Source organism: Astyanax mexicanus, chromosome 21 (genome assembly GCF_023375975.1).
Source record: "Astyanax mexicanus isolate ESR-SI-001 chromosome 21, AstMex3_surface, whole genome shotgun sequence".
In the NCBI taxonomy this organism is placed as follows: Eukaryota; Metazoa; Chordata; class Actinopteri; order Characiformes; family Acestrorhamphidae; genus Astyanax; species Astyanax mexicanus.
This window is the reverse complement of record NC_064428.1, coordinates 16,716,744-16,737,440: the sequence shown is the minus strand read 5'-3', so window position 1 is coordinate 16,737,440 and position 20,697 is coordinate 16,716,744.

Sequence of the window (20,697 nt, the reverse complement as noted above, 5' to 3'; positions counted from 1 at the left end):
AATCAACTGGCAAAAATACAAAGTATACATAGTATAAAATTGAGACATATATGTTTATTTGAAATATTATTTAAATAATATGTTTCTTTAAATAAGCAAAGTCTCAAAATCCTCAAAATCCTTCAAATAAAACTGATTTTAGACAAAAAAACAAATTTAGACAAATGAATCAGAATAAGTTTATTACTGACTTATTAATAAATTGATTTTGTGCTTATTTTGAGTTCAAATGACTTAAAAGGTGAAACTTCCAAGGGCTTTTAAAGTGATTTATAGGAGAGCCATCAACTGTGCACCGCACAGCTTGATTTAGGACATGTCAGTGTGTCTTTGCTATCGTAACGACAGGAAAAGTATGCCTTGCGCAGTTCAAAACAAGTAAAAGGAATGCACTAACTCTCTTAAGTAATCGTGGGTGCGTTTCAGTCATAACTAATAAACCAATCTGCATGTCACTTGCCATTCCCTTTAAGAAACGTGCGCACTCTGACTTCGGTGTATTGTTACTTCAGGACTGAAGCTACAGTCCTGAACGTGTCCAACGATTCTCAGCAGAAGAAACTGACCTGCTCTTTCATTCTGTTTATTGTTTTTTTTATAAGTAAAAGTTTGCATAGTTGCCAACTGGCACGCACTATGGGTTTGTGCACTGCTGTGTGTCCATGTGTGTGTAATAAGCAGGGGTGTATGCATGTTGGGGATGCACCTGTATTGACAATTCACTGCCTAGATAGCAATAAATGCCTGACTGTTGACGTTTATCTGGGTTGTATTCAGGCAGTGGCGCATGTTGCCAAGTTAGCAATACACCTGAAATGTACCTGAACACACCTGCTTTCGAGACCACCACGCCCATCATCATAGATATACATTCGTAAGCTCAGTTGCTATTTAAATGATGCATTACAATAGACTGTTGGCAGGGTATAAGAGATAGCAATGAGCATCACCACATGAATTACACAGGGTGCAAGATAGAGCCCCAAGTGACTGATTTAGGTTGTTGTTGTTCCTAAAATAAATAACATCTTCTTAAACTTGCAAAGCTTGGTAGGACAAAAAAATTCTACCAAAAAAAAAGATATTTTATTGCATTGCTAATGAATAAAACAATTATATTACCTGTGTAGCTCCTGTAAAATGGCCTCATATTCATGAAAGTAATAGGCTTTGTTCAGTCTGCCAGAGCAAATCTAATTTTTGGCATATTGTCCAGATATTTGATATCTGGACAGCCAGAAACAATTAGTTTTAAACTAGATCCAAACCACATTTAAAGGAGGTACAGATGAATCTCAGCCTGGTTGCTCTGGATGCTCAATCAGATTATAATACCCTCATCAAATTCAGAGTGCTGGAAGTGCTGTGTGAGTCAAGCAGACCATAACAATATATGCAGACACATTTGTGATGTCCAAACAGGCAAATCCAAAACCTGATCACTTACAATTAAAAATGCGAACCTCATTTTACCAGCTCTAATTTGAGAAATAATTTGTCTGATTTTAGCTGTAAGCTCCAGTATCCATTTTCCAGCTGACAGTGGACACTGCGGGTTTGAAGGCATTTGTTAGGATCTAAGGGAAGGGCTGGATGACAACTTATCAGGCTGTATTACTTTCTCCATTGCTCACAGGTCTATGTTTTGTGCTCCTTTACACCAGGTTATGTGTCTTTGCACGATGACCTTGGATACAAGTCGTTTCTAGATGGCAGCCTGCCATAAATTGCCGCTGATTCAATTTTGTTTTTTTTTTCTCTTCATTTTTACCCAATCTTATCCCTGAAGTTGTCTGTCATCGCCGATTCCAGATGTCTTCTAGGTTTCCCAGTGGCGCAATAACTAGCAATCAGGCAGGTGGGGGCTAACCCAACTTAGTCCATGGCACAAAGATCCAATCAGGGCATCTCTTCACGCTCCCACTCAGTTTAATGGGCTTGAAGGGGAGCGCTGACTGCCAAGATCCGCTCAGATGAACTACAGATGCCCACAGTTGGCGAACATGGCTCTGCCCTGGCGGAGAGAGAGGAGCTATGCTGTCCTTCCTACTCAGAGAGCAGTGGAGCCAGTTTGACTTCAGTCTGTGGATGGAAGTAGCATTGCTGCAACATAAAAAAACAGTTACAGAAACACAGTTTTGGTTGCTAAACATCTCTGTGAATTACAGTCTATGGACAGAATTATTCAGTACCATCATTACACATCACAATACTGTGCCATTCACCCTGAAAACCTTCAAAATATGACTGAAGATTTTATCTATTTTATAATATTTATTAAACACTTTTTTTTAGACTGCACAGAAGTAGGTTTCTTCCTCTTAATGTAAGGGAGTTTTTCCTTGCCTCTGTTGTCACCACAATAATTGGCATTTGTAAGTTGCCGCTCATAAGAGGAGTGGACCTGTTTTTCTCTGTAAAGCTGCTTTGTGACAACTTCTGTTGTAAAAAGCGCTATATAAATAAAATTGAATTGAATTGAATTGAAAAAATAACATTTTCCCAACTTAATCACTTTCTTTTCCCTTTTTATTCATGTTTTTACCCCTTAGAGAAATCTGACAATTGATGAAAATGTTGTTGACCTAGAGTTGCAAACATTGTGAATTGTTCATGGTGAGCTTGTTCTGTTAAAATGATGAATCCTTTTTTTAATTCTAATGAATACATTTTTATTTTCTGAAATGATTTTAATTACTGTGACATTTTACCATAAAAGGCTGGACAGTTTAAAGGAGAAATCCAGTGTGAAATAGATTTGGGCTGTAGTGAAACATGATAAAGAGTACAAACTTTTGTAGAAAAGCCCAAATCTGTTATCCTCCAGCATAGTACAGCGCGTTTAGCCGATGCTCCCAACAGACTCACAATGCTAGTGATCGGGCCATAGTGTTGCCCATGCAAATAAATCATGAGTTGTACGCCATTAACAAGCTCAAAGTACACAGAACAAAATGATGAGTATAATGTACTTAAAAAAAGTTCGCAACTTTCTGCAATTGTTTTTTATTAAGTAAATTTAATTTCAGATAAATTTAAGTAACTTCAACTCGGTTTCAAGACTTAAATATTACATAGAGTAAATAAGTGAACTGAACTTCAGTCAATCCTTTCTTTTAGTAAACTTTACTTCATTTATTTTTACTGAATCAATCCTTTCTTTTAGTAAACTTTACTTCATTTCTGCATACAATATTACCTAATTACAGTTACTTCATTTATACAATATTACTCAAATACATTTATCACACATAATATATTATAATTTCTGAAATTTAAATATTTTTAGTTAAAACACACATTCAAATATTTACATAATCTCAAAGATTTATTTTGTAAACAGACCGAGTCTCACTGTCTCAACACATGGATGGCATGTAATACATTTAGTATACTACAAAGAATGTGTTACATGCCATCCGTGTGTTGAGACAGTGTAATATGTGTGTTTTAACTAAAATATATTTAAATTTCAGGTGTGTAAAACATGAGTGTAAAGTGTCCTTGGGTTTCTAGAATGGCTCTATATGAATGTAACTTAATTCATTCGTTCATGCACTCCTGGTTGCAGTGGCAGACTGATTAGATAAAATAGGTGTTGGACATGTATACAAATACAAAGATTTTCCCAATATTGGATTTTGGAAATTTGATCACAATGTTGAATATGATTTATTTGTATTATATCTCTGTTTATTCAACAAAGGATGTTGAATAAATTATTACTTACCAACCAGTAAATGTAGAAAGGGTCATTTTTTTTTTTACTTTACAAACAAAATGCAATACTCTGCAGTCACTGAGCAATATACAGTATTAGGAAAACCTGTACAACTGCTCATTCACTGAATTTTGTAAAATAATGTATTCATAAGATATTTTTGCATTTGTCATAGTCCCAGGTCCTGTAACATCTGGAGAAAATCCTTAGTGACTGGAAAATCCTCTACAGGTTACTCACCAATCATCATGGCTACTTTCATAGTGTCATTATGCATCATATCACAGAGCAGATATAATTTTCTGAACAATACAACAAAATAAACATAATTAAAACATGAGGATCCACCATTAAATCATGAGCTCCTAATATGGAGACAAGACGCTAACAGACTGTCAGCGGTTCCTCTATCACTCCATCTATGGTAGTGACCTTCAACTCTCAGCCCCGTCCGTCCCCCTTCTCCAGTGTAGTTTATTCATGTCTGGCATATGTCTGCTCTTCATTCATGAAATAATTGTGCAGGTTTTTGTGTCAGTCGCACCTGCAGTTCACTCAGTGTCTAATTGGCGTCTTTGGAAGCTCTTCCATTGCTTTGCAAAGTCAAATATCAAAGCACTGATTATCAGGCCTCTTCTCCGCTGACACATCCTGCTAATTGGCATTCAACCTGTGTAGCTGCCTTTGTAATTGTAATCTTTTTTTTTCCACTTCAAAGTTGAAGTCTCCTTTCGTGGCGTGATTCCATTATTTTGTCCACCCCCTGTGGTTCATGGTTCTCATGCACCGGATTAACTTGGCTCTGCTGATTTGTGATGGAGTCTGTTCTTGTTTTTTTTAAGCAATGGAAACGTTTATGCATTAAACCAGGTCACTTAGTGCCAATAGTCGTGGCTCCATGCTAATGATCGCTGGCCAGCAGCAGATAGCAGAAAATGTGTTCCAGCAAATGCCGAGTTGAAGGCTTGTGACAATGCATCACAGCGGCATAGCTAATCTATTTTAGAGTAGGTGCTTTGAATTATTGAGCACCTGTACATTAACACTACTAAGGACCATTCTGTTTGGTAGGACTTGTGCTTCACATTTAGCACACCTTTGTTTTTTATAACTGTTTCTAATGAATTGTTTTCTTTTTTTAAGGAATGTTATAATTGTGTTTACAATCCAAATACCTTAATATGATAAAAGGTATCTCTCTATTGTATTTTTGTGTTTCTATTAATGGTGATGCCCTTATCCACCACACAGCAAAAACTGGAGTGTTTTAGAGCCAGTCCCATTTTCAACCCAACCACTTAGTCCCTCAAACCATCTGTTCTGCGTGTGCATGATAGAGGTGCGGTGTCCTTATTATAGTAAGGCTGGAGGGGTTGGAGAAAGTGTTATACACAGGGGTTGGAAAATAAAACTGAAATTGTGGTTTTAGACCACAATAATTTACTGTCCCGATGGACAGTTCTGGGTGAAACAGGAGAGTTGAGGTGAGCACACATTGAATTCTGCTGTGATTTGATCAGCCATGGTTTTATGTTTTTGGATACAATCCGGGTTAGCACCCGAACATCCCTTTCAGACAGCTTCCTCTTGCATCCACAGTTAATCCTGTTGGATGTGGTTGGTCCTTCTTGTTGGTATGCTGACATTAACCTGGATACCGTGGCTCTTGATACATCACAAAGACTTGCTGTCTGGGTCACAGATGCACCAGCAAGACGTGCACCAACAATTTGTCCTCTTTTGAACTCTGGTATGTCACCCATAATGTTGTGTACATTGCTATATTTTGAGCAAAACTGTGCTCTTACCCTGATAATTGAACCTTCACACTCTGTAATTAATGAAAATTGGCCACCAGGCGGCTCCAATTTAGCCATGAAACCTCCCACACTAAAATGACAGGTGTTTCAGTTTTATTGTCCAATCCCTGTAGATGACCCTTCAAACTGAGATTTTTTAGAGAGGCACACTAAAAACAGAGTACATCGAAAACACGGGAACAAGGAGATCCATTTATACACACAGACAAGGACAGGAAAAAAGGAAACACCTGGGACCAGGTAATGAGGGGGATGGAGCTACAAATGAGCACAGGTGAACAACAGGGGTGGAGACACGGAATAAACACAGTGCACGTGCAGAGGAGTGTAAATAAACACAGGGACAGCAGTGCTAGAGAAAATATGTGCGTTAAAGCAAGCTGATTAACTAAACGTTACAGAAGATTGGTGGCTTTACTATAAACATTATGTTCGTGGCTCGTTCTGAAACGTTCGGGGCTATAGCCCCGGAAGCCCAGGGCAGGCGACGCCCCCGTCCACGTACCAAAGCACTTGGACACATCATCCTCGCCTAAAGCACAGACAAACCTGAGAGGGCGCTGCAGAGACAGAAATTACCACAATAAAAGCTTTTTTTAAAGTTTAAAAATAAAAAAAGTTTAAAGTTTAAAAATAAAGTTAATTTTTTAAGCAGGACTAATATGTTTCATTACTTCAGAAGAACACATTTCAGCTATTAATGAAAAAAATATAGATTAGTGCCTCTTTAAAATATGCCTGTATTATAACTTGATCCTGGTTCCGGGGGATCTAAACTATACAGTACTCATTTTTAGAGTTTAATTATATTTGTATTTTTATTCATTGTTTGTTAAAAAAAACATCAGTGCTGTTTTTTTTAAACTACACTACATTTTGGCTAAAACTGTAATGTGACATTCATGTGAGGACATTAGCCCCCTTAAAAAATGGATCTAGTCACCTTTCTTTTTTTTTTTTTACCAAATTGAGTGTAGTTTTAACTAACAGTACTGATTTTTTTTTTATGTGTTTTTAATGTAATGGTGCAAAAAATATATATATTTTTTTGCTTATGGTCTGAAGAAGCCCCTATTTGCATCCCCAGGATGTGTTAAAGTTAAAGCAAGTTGGACATTCCAACAGAAAACATAGTTTTCATTTACTGATTTATTAATTACATTTTTATAGCTTCAAAAAAGTTAAAAAAAGAACATATACAGCTAATAGCATTTTTATCTGATTTTTTACAGGTGCTCTCATGTTAAAGCCCCCCCAGTGTTTCACAATGAATTTACGGTATATATTTACACACTGAGTTCCACTGAAACAGAGAACAGTGTTTGGATTTAATTTCAGTTGGTAAGGCTGTGTTTTGCCATCTTCACCCCGCTCTAGTGTACTCGCCTGAGAAACATATCCACACAGCGCGGTCCGACTGACTGCTACGTTGCATAGCAACAGGGGAGAGAAACCCCTCCATCCTCGGGGACCCCCCGCTACGGACGGCAAATGGCGTAGTTGGGACTCAAACCTCAGTCTCTCTGCGCAGCACTGCTCTGCCAAGCCATGCTGCTAACAGGTGCGCCCTCAGGAGGTGGGAGTACGGTGCACTCCAGATCTACTGACAAAAAGAAACTGATCAAATATTTAATGTTTGGCACCAGAATAATCATATTAAGAGACCATACTTTAATATAAAATCATGAGAGCACTGAGACAGAGACAGAAAGTGCTTAGATGCCATTCTAAGAGACATTATGCAGCAGTTTTACCCTAAAATATCAGCTTCAGGATCATGTGTGTGGTACACTGACTGTATAAAGAGAGAAAATGGCACCTCTGTGGAAGAATGACTGATAAACTTAAAGCATTTTCACACCTGAAAGTCCAATCTATGGTCCGTGTGTTTGTCACATAGTGTATGTTAAATTTTGGCTGGTTAGTTATGGTTTTACACTGCAGTTTAGTTAAGTAAGAACCTCTCTATGCTTGACATTGATTGGTTTGTAGAATGTTGCCAAATGGTTAAATAGTCTACAGGTGCCATACCGAATCTTACCACCCGGCTCAATCTGACTCCCTTAACCTGCAGGTATGTGTCTTAGTAGAATGAGTGTAACAGATTGGATTCCTTTCATTTCTTCTTATAAATAAAGGTTAATCTACAGTTACAGTAGATACAGGAATGGATTAAAATGGATAATAGCTTGCCCCAAATTGTGAAATTCAAAATATCAAGAAAAGTACTTTCACACTACAGATAAATTGGACTGAGACCACGGGCCTTATCTTACACACTGCACAAAGTTCATCATGATGCTTATTGCTATCTTTCAACTCACCAACAGTCATGCCTTTCACCTACGCCATTTAAATAGCAACAGAGCTTATGAATATATCTACACTGATAAGTGTGGTGGTCTGGAAAAGAAGTGGGTTCAGGTAAATTTCTGGCATAATTGCTATCTTGGAAATGAAAAACACAGGTGCGCCACTGATTGAAACAGTCAGACATTCATTGCTATCTTGGCAATGTACAAACACACGTACACCACCGCTCGTTACACACATATAGATGTGCAGTAGCACAAATCTAACTGAGGGTCACGCTGTAAATGTGCAAAAGCAGGTCATTTTCCTTTGCTGTGAAGCACAGAATTGCTGCGCCATGAAAATAGCAATTCACCAAAGTCAGAATGGACCTGGCTCTTAAAGGGGCAGGTGACACGCTGATTGGTTTATTTCATGTTACGCCCAAAACATGTCCATAATTAATGAAGAGAAGTAGAGCTGTGCAAGGCATATTTTTCTCGTCATTATGATACTAAAGGCACACTGACATGCACAGGATAAGTTCAGAGTCAGAGTTACCAGCCTCAGAAAACGCAATTTAACAGCTCTCCAGATAAGAGCACCAAAATATTTCACACAGTATTTTGGTTTGTTTAACACTTTTAAGTTACTACATGATTCCTTATGTGTTCCTTCTAGATGACTTCAGGATTTATTTATAATTATTGTTATAATTTTACAATTTATTGTTTTATTTATTTACACAAAGAAAAATAATGAGAAGGTGTACAAACCTTTGACTGGTACTGTATTTCACTGTTCATGGTTTACTATTTGTATTTATTTTGTAAGGCAGTTTATTATTTTCAATACAGAGGATTAAACAAATGTGGTGAAGCCACACAATTTTTAGTATCATAAAACCATTAAGTTTACATTACAGATACATTACAAAATACAATAATATACACTCACCACACTGCACATATACACAGTATACCCATTGACACTAAAATACTGTTGTAAATAAGAGCTTTAGCATCTGTTTGTTTACCAAACTAATGTCTGTGTTTCCCTGTGTAAATTTTAAACTAGATACCTACACGTGACTAGAGTACCATTGTTTTGATTAGAATAAAATATGATTCAAATACACTGGTAAAGGTAAATTTCCCCCCGAAATCAGTCTCAAAAAGTTTTAATATTATATAAGACCAATTGGTACTTTTGGCAGTGTATCAAATCCTGCTGGAAAATGAAATCTGCAGAGGTTATCATTAAGTACTGTGACTTTAGACTTGATAGAACACAGTGCACCAACACCAGCAGATGACATGTCTCTCCAAATCATCACTGACTTTTACATTTCATTTGTAAATCAAGGGAGCAGAGTCTGGAGGAAGAGTGGAGAGACACACAGTCCAAACTGCTTGAGATTTAGTGTGAAGTTTCCACAATCAGCGATAATACATCTATAATAATAGTGTTATACATCTAGTGTAATACAGCTATATCATTTATATATGAGTTTTACATTTTGAACTGAATTACTGAAATTAAGTAACTTTTCAATTATATTCTATTTTTTTTTTAAATAACCATCTCTGTATATATCATATCACATATAACACGTAACACATATATCATGTGTTTAACATCTTTGTTTATTTGTATAGTTTATTTTTTATATACTCTATTTATTTTACAATAAACCTCTATTTTATTCTAATTTGTCTTCCATATAATAAAATGATTCACTTTTCTTTAATAGTTTAAGCAAGACTGACTTAATTAGCTTGAAAGAACTGAAAGAAATGAACACTAAAGATACACCAATGGGAGTACCTAATGAATATTTTTTTGTGGTAATAAACCTATAATATAATATTAACAATGTATATACGTAGATAAAATAATCAGAATGCATATCTTTTTTTTTTTTTTTTTTTAATCCTGTGATAATCCACTGAGGCCATGTTTGTGCTGGCACAACATTTATGACCAGTTTCCCAGGGCCAGATTACATTAAGCCTAATTAGACTAATTAGGACACCATCGGTGCTGCAGTTTAGCTTAACATTAGGCTTTGTCTGTTTTTGTTCAACACCCCCAGCTTTAAATCTCCCTCCCCCTTCAAACTGAGACTCATAATTTCACTCCTCTATCCCAGAGTTTTGAAGTTGACGGTCACTTTCTCGGAATCGGCCAATTAGTTTTGCCCAGTTGCGGAATATAATTGGAATATGGGGAAGAATCCTCCAAATTCCTGCAAAGATATCAAATATTAAATTGTGAATTTTTGCGTAGAATGTTCCTTTAAGTCTGAAAGCCAGAGGCTACATTAAATATTGATAAGCACGACATTATTCATGCCACTGCTTGTGTAGCCTAGGCTACTGTGACAGCACTGAAGTTTCAGAGAGGGAGTTCAAATGCTAGGTGCCATTGATGTGACAATTGAATTTACTTCCAAACTGTGCCGCTGTGGTTCACCGTCCAATATTCCTTCTGTAGAGGCAAAGTCTTTCTAAGTATTCCATTTCCTATAGTATAGTATCTAAACAGGAAGAAACATGCTGAGGGAACTCATACACTGCTGGCTTCACAGCTTGTCTGTATGTCTGAATTCTTCTTGACAGTCTTCCCACAGTTTGAGCTTCACTGTGTTACTTGTTACTCGGTGACCAGGCAGGATGTAAATACACATCAGTTCACAGAGACAAAGTGACAGTTATTTACAAACCACACTGTCTGTGTTAGCTGCTTTTACGTAAAAAAAACACCACGTGGGTGGTGGTTTAAGTACAGTAAGTCTAGAAAAGTCAATAAATTCTAACTTATTGATGCCTTCAGTGAGAATCTACAATGTAAATAGTCATGAAAATAAAGAAAACGCATTGAAAAAGTGAAGGTGTGTCCAAACTTTTGGCCTGTGCTGTATATTTATATACACTACACTGGCCTGGAAACATGAATAAAGATTCTAGTAATGTTTCTAGTCCATCACACTTACAGGGCTTTCACAACTGCCTATTTCGGTCCAGACTTTTGGACTTTCCAGTTTGGGCCCAAACCAAAGTAGCAGGTGTGAACGGGACCGTGTACCACGGTTCAAACCAAAGGACCAGAGTTTGATCTGAGTTTGATTGGTCCGAATCTACTGAACCATGGTCCAGTACACTTTTTTAAGATGGCTCAGACTTTAAGACCAATTACGATCAGTCTATAAATAAACCAGAGAAAAAAAACGATTGGTGTTGTGCAGAAATCCATCTCCCCTTGGCTTTCAAACATGTCACGTAGCAGTATAAACACAAACACTTAGACTGATAAAGGAATCTGAGAAAAATCTTTTCACTCATTCTGCTATGGGGCGCTCATGTATTTGAAGGGGTGTTGGATTCTGACAGAGAGTTAGATTTCGGCACAACACCAGACAAAGGAACTCGCCGAACTAGCATTCTACAAACCAATTAATGATGAAGACCTTAATACAGCACTGAAAAGAGATAATAAATAATAAAATTATGGACTTGGTACAGAATTCTAGTGATGGGGCCCTATTTTAGCGATCTAGAGCATGCAGCTTGATTTAGGGCGTGTCAGTGTGTCTTTGCTATCGTAATGATGGGAAAAGTACAATTCGCACAGCTCAAAAAGCACAAAAGGCATGTACTAATTCTTTTTATCAATCATAGGTGTGTTTTGAGTGTAACATGAAATAAACCAACAAACGTTTCACTTGTCATTCTTTTTCCCATATTTACTTTGACCGTTTTCTTTTTTAACTGCGCAGTGCTTCTGTGCTTCTTACCAGAGGGAACTGACCTGCTCAAGCTGGTAATTTAGGGGAAAAGCAATGTTATTTCTTTTAGTATTCTGTTTATTGTTGATGTAAATGTTGGGTTTGCACAATGTGGTATGTCCTTGTGAGTGTGTATAACGAGCGGGAGTGTGTGTGTTGAGAGAGTGTGGTGCACCTGCCTTGCGAAGATAGCAATGAACGTCTGACAGTTGACTGTTGTCAGGGGGTTCAAATCAGTCAGTGGTGCACCTGTGTTTTTCATTGGCAAGAGAGCAGTACCTCAGAAATTTACCTGAAATTTACCTTTTGATATATCCACAAGTGTAAGATAGCAATGAACATCATGACACACCTTGTGTAGAGAGTACAGCAAACCAATTTGTTTTGTCTATATGCAGCACATTCCAAAGAGAATATAACGATTTGATCCTTAAGCACAGCTAGGAACAAAAAACTTTGTTAGACTGTTGATTTGTTGCTTTTCATTTTAAACATCCAGTCATGTAAAATGCATAAAGAAAACTAAATGTGACTAGGCGCAGACACACCAGCACACAAGTATAAATGCTCACAAAGATGTAGGACATTTAGATCACGAAGACCAATATGTACATTCTTACTGTGAGGTATTAATTTTATTGGTGCAGTGGTGACTCAGTGGGTTATGGATTCGATTCCCAGGTTCACCAAAGCTTATATCTGTTACTGCTCCCCAGGTGCCACAAAAGAGGATGCCCACCACTCCGGGCTCAAGTGCTCACTGTCTCACTGTGGGTGAATGTCTGCTGTGTTCACTGCGTTAGCAGGTTAAATACAGTCAAATACAGGCAAAAACAGTCAGTAAGGCTGTTTCTGCCTGTGATCAGTGCATACTGCAGTGTTTTCTGGGCTTAATCCCAAAGCAGCTCAGATGCTTACAGAGTTACTTAAGTGTGACACCAAATGGTAACACTGCTCATGGCTGAAGCTGATATCTGGAGCTGGAAAATGGCCTCCTTTGCTTTCTGAAGAAGGCTCCTGAGGATAGGCAGGCCCCAGCTGAATTCCCAATAAAAGTGAATTTTCTGTGCGCGCGCTTGTTTGAAGAACTGTGCCCTCCGAGGAAGCAGTCATTATCATGATAAGCTACTGTATCTCCGTGCTCCTTTACTCCTTACTGAAGAACACAGGCCTTAGGACGGGGGAATAGGATTAGGAAAAAGAAAAAAAAGAACACGAGCATGCAAATGAAAGCATCTCTGGTTTGCCGAGGTGCATCAAGATGCATCAAGAGCACCTTAAGATAAAGACGCTGATCAAAGGGCTTCCATATCAAATAGGCCATTTTATCAGTAATCAGTTGAATCTACAGCTCGTTGAAGTTCCTTCAAAGCTTGTCAGAGCTGTTCAAATGAAGCAGCCGGAGAAGACGACTAGGGTTTGCTGTCCTGGTTAAAGCTGCATGTTCTAGTAGAGTCTTGTGATATTGCCCTCAACAGCTAGAAGCCATAAGATTTCTTTTCCCCACAGAACTTGTTTTGTGCCAAAGAAATTATGTTCCGGTAGCGAACCACGCTTCAGCGTTCACTCATTCCAGCTGCTTTTCCAGAGACTTGGATTCGCTGTAGCTGGACGGCATGGCATCCGAGCTTTATTTTCTTGATTATACAGCTAATGTCAAAGCCAAGCACAACAAAGCGTGCTGGCAGACCCCATTTGATCCGCATTGCCAGCGACGACATATACAAGCTGGAGGCTATGGGAGAACTGGAAAACATGCAGCGTACAGCAGACCAGATGAGGCTGCCTGGAAAACGTAGTGCTGCCCAGTAGTTAATCTCAGTGTGCTTCAAAGCACCACTGGAATATCCAGTAACTACATACAGCTTTCAACGTTACAGTGGGAGGCAGCAGAGCTCTTTGAAGCTCTTGCCCATTACTTAATTAGATTATTGTACCAGTAAAATTCAAGCCTTTACCCAGCAAACAATTTTTGCTCCCCAGAACATTCTTGGAAATGGTTCATTTTTGGTTTCCTTTTGGTTCTCCAGGAAGGTTTTCTTTACACTTTGGTTGCGCATTATAATTCTGGGAACGTTCCCCTGAAAATGATGATTGTAACCTTTAGGGGAACCTTGCAGTATCATTCTCCTCCTAACCTTTGCATTAGAAACCATAAGGGGACCTTAAAGTAACCTTTAAATGATTGAAATCTCTAGTAAACCTTGCAGTAACATTCTCCTAACCTTTACATGAGAAACCTTTAGGGAACGATGAAGTAACATTCAGGGAACACACACCATTTAGGATTACAAACATTTCATTAATGTATTCTATTCACTGGATCCTGAGAAAACCTTTTCGAACGTTACTGAAATGTTCGATTATACACATTAAAAATAAATCCAACTTTTGCTAATCATAATCATAGCCTAAGATTTTTAGTTACCAGAACGTTCCAGGAACAGCAATGACTATTAAACCTAGAATGCTAACGCCAGGTGATTTTTAAATCAAATCAAATCAAATTTATTTGTATAGCGCTTTTTACAACTGGTGTTGGCACAAAGCAGCTTTCCAGAAACATGATTACAGGACAAAGAATCAGGCAAAAACATTAAAGGTCACCTTCCGTCGTTTTTTCTTTCATTTTAAAATGTCTAGTTGTGGTCTCTAGTATGAATGAATGACATGTGAGCCGTTTTTGTAAAAAAAAAGTGCTCAGGTGTCTCTGTATAGCTCTTTTTTAATGGACTGTTTTAGGGGTGTGTCCAAAATGACCGGATTCCAGCTTTGCTCATGAATATTCATACATGCAAACAGCATGCAAATATCTCTCCTCTGATTGGCTAGGAGCACTGCGACGCCCCTCCACCGCTCTGCCGCTCACTGCCTCCCACCTCCTAACTGATGAGCGGTGATGTTGCGTCGCTTCAGCTCCGCCTCTGGGAGTTTCTCGAGCCAAGGTGGGCTGGTCTGTGAGTTTCTGCCTACGTAGGCAGAAAGATAATTCAAAATTCACCCGTTTTTCGGAGGGGGGGAGGGGGGATTTCTTTGCTTAGCTCCTGCAGACAATGGGGGCTGCAAAACAGTTTAATGTGCAGGTGTACACATTCAACTCGGAGAGACCTACTGTATTCCACAAAAAACAAGAAAAATCGGATTTTCGCGGAAGGTGACCTTTAAACATACAAAATACAGAATACAGAACCACCAGTGAGCGCGGAGGCAAGGAAAAACTCCCTCAGAGCTGCAGGAGGAGGAAGAAACCTTGGGAGGACCAAGACTCACATTTAAGAGGGGAACCATCCTACCACTGGTCAAATGGCTTTTAAATTAAAATTTAAAAAGTATTTTATACATCCACATAGGTTTTATATATTCAGGAGTATAATAGCGCCATTAATAGCTTGGATGTAATCTGTAGTGGAGAGTAAGATGGATGATGAGCAGCTGATCTGTGGTGGAAGAAAAAAAAAAGAACACGAGCATGCAAATGAAAGCATCTCTGGTTCGCCGAGGTGCATCAAGATGCATCAAGAGCACCTTAAGATAAAGACGCTGATCAAAGGGCTTCCATATCAAATAGGCCATTTTATCAGTAATCAGTTGAATCTACAGCTCGTTGAAGTTCCTTCAAAGATTGTCAGAGCTGTTCAAACGAAGCAGCCGGAGAAGACGACTAGGGTTTGCTGTCCTGGTTAAAGCTACATGTTCTAGTAGAGTCTTGTGATATTGCTCTCAACAGCTAGAAGCCATAAGATTTCTTTTCCCCACAGAACTTGTTTTGTGCCAAAGAAATTATGCTCCGGTAGCGAACCACGCTTCAGCGTTCACTCATTCCAGCTGCTTTTCCAGAGACTTGGACTCGCTGTAGCTGGACGGCACGGCATCCGAGTGGTGGGGTGGTGGATGGAGAAGAGCTGACTTCAGAAACTCCATCAGTCTGGCCGGACAGGAGACTGAGAGCCTGAGGGTCCAACATCGGTATTGGGTAAGACAGGTGGGCAGTCAGTAACTCGGATGAAGGCAGAGAGATGGAATTAGTTTTAACTGGATTTATGTAAAATTGAGAATATAAAACATTATCAGAGTGTGGCTAATGTGATCTGAATAAAACAGCCTAACTAAAGGGAGAGAGCCAGAAGATAACATAGACACGGAGGCACCCTGAAACACACAATTTTACACACTTTTTTCATGTGATTTTCTTTGTGTTGCTGCTGTCTGAGTTGTATGGGACTTTGCATGGGGTAGCTTCAGGGTGCTCATCGATATCATTAATGTTATAGTTGATTTCCTAATGTTTTTTTTAAGAGACATGCATTCAGGGGATTTTCATCTGACATTAGTGACAGAGAGTAACATATATAATGATTGTAATTTATCTGATGTTAGTGTTTGTGTGTTTAAATCAGGCGCTCACATGTCCCAGGAATGGGTGGACCAAAGACCACAAATTGTTAGAACACTACCTGTTGAGGATTACCTGATTTTCCAACCATTTTCCTGCTTTTTAATAGGGTCATCCATGGTACCTTTTTATTTTATGTGATGATGTATGTTGTAAAATTAAAGAAGGGTTCCAGAACTTGTCATACAGTGTTATACTCAACGTTAGAGATGGTGTTACAAATTTTAACGTTAGTGTTCTAGGGTTTAGAACAATTTATAAGCTTGTGTTGAACAGAATCCCGAGAAGCCAATTCAAGATACTTTTATAGACTCTACTGGAAGGGCATGGATCTTGTAAAAAAAATCTGAATGTTCTGTCTTTCCATACTTGCATCTTCTTATCTGCCTGTTCCTAATTGGGCGCAAGGCAGGAATATCAGGAAAAGGGGCGGGTCCATCTCCTGGTAGCATAAACACCCATTCATTCACTCACACTCACACTTAGGGATCATTTAGCTTAGACTAGAGAGCTGTCTTTTAAATATTTAAGTGAGTTTAGTTGAGTGTTTTGTTCAGTGGATTGTCATGGAGAATGCTAAATGCATAGAATGCAGAAAAAATTTAGAAGTAAATTGTATTACTGCATAACAACAACTCACAGATATTTATATGTAAGGCATATAGCTGAGGCACTTCTGCGAGTGTCTACGAGTGTCTTGCATATGAATCATGTTCCACAGAGAGGTGATAGATGGAGAGTTGATGGAGGTGAATGCATGTCTTGCCCAAGGACACTTTAGTGTAGAGTTGTAGAGTGTTTGTCCAGGCAAGGAATCGAATCCTAGGCCCAATCCAATTTCACCCCTTGGCCTTTTTACTTAGCCCTACCCCTCTGTTTTGAGTGCACACTTAGAGATGGGGTTAGGCTGGAGGAGTAGGGGGAAGTGCCACAAGTTATCAAAAACCACACAAATTTGAGTATACATATTGTTAGTAGTCCATCTCAGTAGCTAACTAGCAAGCTAATGTTCCCTTTCACCTTAAATGGTGCAACATACGTCAGAGGCTGTAGGTAGCATTTAAGGAAAAATGGAAAAATTAAATTAAGCAAAATCTAATAAAAACTAATTTTAGCTCACCATCACGAAGAAATTGAGGAATGGAGAAAAATAATAAATTCCTGTGCCACCTGCTTCCTTTCTAAAGACATACAATGCCCTAAAGTTAAGTAGTGAACTTTAGCGCCTCCATTTCTAGATCTGTATCTGGTGCTTAAAGTGTTGTTCCTAATCTTAGGGGGGATTAGCCGCTAACCGCAGCAGTAGCTCTTTTGCCGTTTAGTATATACTGTATATTGGACTGTAGTTTGCGTGTTTGCTGTGTCAAAACAAGCTAAGTGGGATGAACCACTAGCTGATAGCCCCCTGGCTTAAAAAAACACTCAGGGTTCCTCATGCTAGCGCTATCAGTCAGAATTCACATCCTGCTAATGCTGCATTTAGCGGCTAATGCTAATGCTGCTGCATCTAGCCTTAGTGAAAGTTCACTGAGAACTCACCCATAGACAAAATGTTGGAAATCCAAGCTTACTGTAAATAAAAGGAAGCACTTTACTTTTACTCACCCAAGTAAACTAAATAAAGTTTTCGGGAGAAAACTTTATGTAGATTAACATCCAGTGCTCATTTGGCTTTGAAATAAAAGGGTTTTTTAATGAATTATAGTTTTGTTTACTTAGCCCTTCCTCCAATTTTCTCATTAGAAGGAAAACATGGCAACACCCTTGCTCATTTCAATATAGGCTTCCTTACTAGTGTTGCGTTATGCACCTTATAATCCGGTGCACCTTATGCATAAAAATAGACCAAAACATAGACAGACGTTCTATATAGTCAGAAAAATAGTTTTGAGGTTTTAGAATGTCCTGTTTTGCATTGTTTCTCTTTGAAAGAATGAACAACAGTGTTTGAGATTCACAGATTGTGACTTCCATGTACTGTCCCATTATTATGCAATTATGACAAGTTACTGTAAATACAAGCTAAGTTTTCCATTCTAGGCCACCTTTAAGATAATTCAGCGTTTGTAGGCCACTCTCGATGATTTTGGACAATCCCCACATGTCCCACGTTGGGAACGTTCTGTTGAAGATAAAACCGCTACCGTGACCTACTTTATCATATGGAACAACAGGAAAAGAGTCGACATTACTCTGCCTCACTCTGGCCATGCTCAGCAGAGACAGCATTTTACAGCATTTGAACTTGGTATTCAGTGTTCGAGATGAGAGCTCGCTGAGAGCAGATCTGGACATTTGCCATCTGAAAAGCCAAGTGGAGGTTTGTTAGCGCGAGTAATGCAGTATAAGAGGAACTGAAGTGGAAGATGAAAAAGAGAGCCCACATTTTCTTTCTCCACATTGATTTTCTGCAGGAATCAAAGCAACAATTAAAATCTATCGGACAACCGAGGTGATCATCAGAGCTTGAGGAAGATCGTAGGCAGCGGAGCCCATCACAAGGCTAAATGAAATCCCAGTCATGCGGTCAGTGGAGCAGAAACAAAAGGCTGAAGATCTCAGTTGAATGGCTGTGGAAAGTAAGAAAGACTCTACTGGAGCTGAGCCAGAAGGAGCATTAACAGCTGGCACATCTGGAATGAAAAGGAACCGAGAAGTGAATAAAGCATGCCTAAAGAGGCAGAAACAGAAGTTGTCTTGACCCTGGATCCAGCATCTCTACTGTCGTTCCTCAGCACATCAGCAGTCTAACAGCTGGGTCATTGGACGAGAACATTTTTCAGATGTTAGAAATGCTAGAAAGAGTGTTTTTGAAGTCTCTTTAGATAGGGGCGATTTGACATAAGTGAGATGGTTCATAAAGTAAACCAAATTCTATTGACATGGCATTCAAATAACAGTCTTATCCAGAGTCATTTTTGATTCACCTGATCTTAGAACAGTTTTTCATTATGACATGTTAAATATTGTGAAAGTCAACATCATGTAGTCTGGAGTTTGGCATCAGGAGTCTTGACCAGTGATTCTTATACAGTAGGCGTTGGTGATGTTGGTGCACTTGCTCATACAAGAAATAAAAATCCAGTCCACCACAGGGAAGGTGGTGGAGTTGCTCTTTAAACCTAGAGATATACAGTAGCAGTCAAAAGTTTGAACAAACCATAAATTTTGTGTTTTTTCATTAGTTTTCCATTTTCTGTTTATTTCTATTTCTGGGTGGTGTTGACATATGGCTTATTCTTAGCATGATACACCTTTAACTTGCATTTGTAGATTTCATAGAGAACTGTATTCATAGACAGTGATTTCTGGAAGTGTTCCTTAGCTCATGTAATGGTTTCCAGTTAAGAATTATGTCTGTTTTTAATGCAGTTCTGCCTGAGGGCTCGAAGATCACCAGCATCTAGTATTTAACAGTTGTCCTTGTTCCTTGTGCACAAAGATTTCTCCAAATTCTCCTAGACTTTTGATGATATTATGTAGTGTAGATGGTGGGATTTTCAACGTCTTCTCAGTTTTACATGCGGGTGCTAGAGACTGATAGCCAAAAATGAAAATATGACCAAATGTGACCGCAGAAACGCGTGGCTTCAGTGGCAAAGGGAAATTTAATGCTTGGAAATAACGTTTAAAGAAACCAAGGACACAAACAGAAGAATGCTGGATGCAGAAGCATTGCTGCTTTGTGCATGCACTCAGTTTAGGAGCATGATCTGTTCAAATGAATGTTATGTGGTGAGAAAATCAGATTTGGGCCACTTTACCTGCTGTGTGAATGTAGCCATGTTGAATATTGTGATGGACAACATCATCATGCTGCTTAGTGCACTTGCCTGTACAAGGAGTCAAACTCCAGTCTTCCACAGGGAAGGTGGTGGAGTTGCCCTTTAAAGCTAGAGATATACTTGCTGTTAAAGGTCTCTTTCTGCTAAAATCTACTATTTCTGTTTCTTAGCCTCTCTTGTCTGCATTGAGTTGACCAGGAAAGTCTATGTCAACCAGTGAGTTTATGAGTTTATGGCCTCGCCACAGAGCTTACAGCTCTGTTTACATCAGTTAGTTAGGGTTAGGTACCTATAGGTTTAAATCGTATCTCCGGTGGATTCCCTGTTTTACAGATACCTTAAATATACACTATGGGAGCATGGTTTGACAAGGTAGCACAACTCGACAGAATACCGGTCAAAGCGGGCGCCATTCACGTCAGATTTTGTGATTTAAAGCAGACTCTGGGGCTACGACACGGTGAAACTGCCCATGAACCAAATCACCAAGTCTGAGGCAAGAGTTTAGAAGCATTAGTTTAGCCACTATGTTATCAATGCCGCAGTGAAGAGGGGGGATCCACGCGGCCGTGTGGCATGGATAAAATTTCTTGGTCGCATGGAGTTCGATGCTAAGAGTCTGATGTAATGCGTCTATGCAAGGTGTGGCACACACAAAATGCTAGAGGCAGCCCAGCCTTTCAGCAACATCAATGTGACAGAAAAGTGTTACAGAATGGCTACCTGCATCTGTATGATGTATCCTTACTGCTGTGTTAAGTGGAGGCCTCTTGTGGAAGCTTCCAGTAACACACCTAGCATGAAGGCAAGTAGGTGAACTGTGCTTGTTTTTCCCAGAATGTAGAAGTAGAAGTACTGATTTAGCCACTCTTAACATTTCCAATGAAATCAGCTCCAGA